This window comes from Alligator sinensis, unplaced genomic scaffold, assembly GCF_000455745.1.
Source record: "Alligator sinensis unplaced genomic scaffold, ASM45574v1 scaffold318_1, whole genome shotgun sequence".
NCBI classification, from domain to species: Eukaryota; Metazoa; Chordata; order Crocodylia; family Alligatoridae; genus Alligator; species Alligator sinensis.
This window is the reverse complement of record NW_005842421.1, coordinates 390,085-391,455: the sequence shown is the minus strand read 5'-3', so window position 1 is coordinate 391,455 and position 1,371 is coordinate 390,085.

The following is a 1,371-nucleotide window of genomic DNA, read 5'->3' as shown; positions in this document are numbered from 1 at the left end:
CTTCTGAAGCATCAGATATGTGCTAGTTTGGGAGACAGACTACTGAACTAGAGAGATTGCTGCTCTGATTCTGAATCCAGAAAAGCTGAAAGAAAATCTGTGGAAAAGAAGTCTTGGAGTGGGAGTTGTGATTGGGTATAGTAGTGTGACAAAGGCAGTGAGATTGTCCATAACATTTCCAAGCTCGGTTCTTTTGAAGCTGTTACTAATTGGGATGTATTGAGTCAGAAGGGAATCATGGCCAGTGGGTCAGCCCATAGACTCATACATTGCAAGGGGCTGGAAGGGACCTTGGAAAATCATCCAGTCCTGCACTAGGCAGGAAAGACAACTGGGGTCAGGGGACCCCAGCAAGGTGACTGTCCAGTCTCCTCTTGAATATTTCCAGGGTAGGTGACAGCACTACCTCTGGAGGGAGCTTATTCCACAGTCTGGACACCTTGACTGTGAAGAAGTTTTTCCTGATATTGAGCCTGAATCCATCTTCCAGGAGTTTGTGGCCATTACTCCTGGTTTTCCCCAAGGGTGTCCTGGTGCATAGTTGTTCACCGAGCCCTTGATATACTCCCCTGACGTAGCAGTAAGCTGCTCTCAGGTCCCCTCTCGGCCTTCTCTTTTCAGGCTGTGTGAATAAATGCGGTAGGGGAGAGGGTCATCGAGTCTGGACCCCCGCTGTCCTTGGTAACCACCTGGTATATAACCCCTTTCGTGAACTGATCAGGGTCCTTAGACCCCTCCGGCAGGATTTTCAGATGTCATGGGCATCTTGGCCAAGTGAGAGGATTAAACGGACTTTCTCCTGGAGTGTGAAGGGACAGATATAAGGGACAGGGTATGGTTGTGCAAAATAATCTGCCTCTCACATTTGGAAGACATCGTGTGTTTTAGCTTGGGCAATGTCTCTGTTGGCTACCAGCCAGCACTGCTTGGGAGAGCACTCCTGGGTCCTACAGCACTTGCTGATTCGTGTCACGGTGTCAAAGTAGAAGTGGCCGGCGGGGGCGGGGGGCTACAATGGCAGGCAAGTGGCCTAGGCTCCCGTCTCGCACGCAACCAGCGGCGAAGGCGGGGTGGCCTGGGACAGCACATGCCTCACGGCACAGCAATGTTCCCTGGTCCTCTTCCGACGAGCCCGACCGTCTTGAGCAAGAAGAGAGACCTCCCGCGTCCTTGCCTCCCGCAGAGCTGGGCAAGGATGTGGAGGGACGGGTGGGGGAGGGCGGCACCGCGGGTGGGAGGTGCGGGCGCGAGGGAGAAATGCTGTGGAGGCGGAGACGGGCGGGGGGAGGCTTGCGTCAGCGCGGGAGCTCGTGGCGGCGGGCGCGGCGCGGCGCGGCGCGGGGGAGCGAGGCGGCCCGGAGCAGCGGCCAC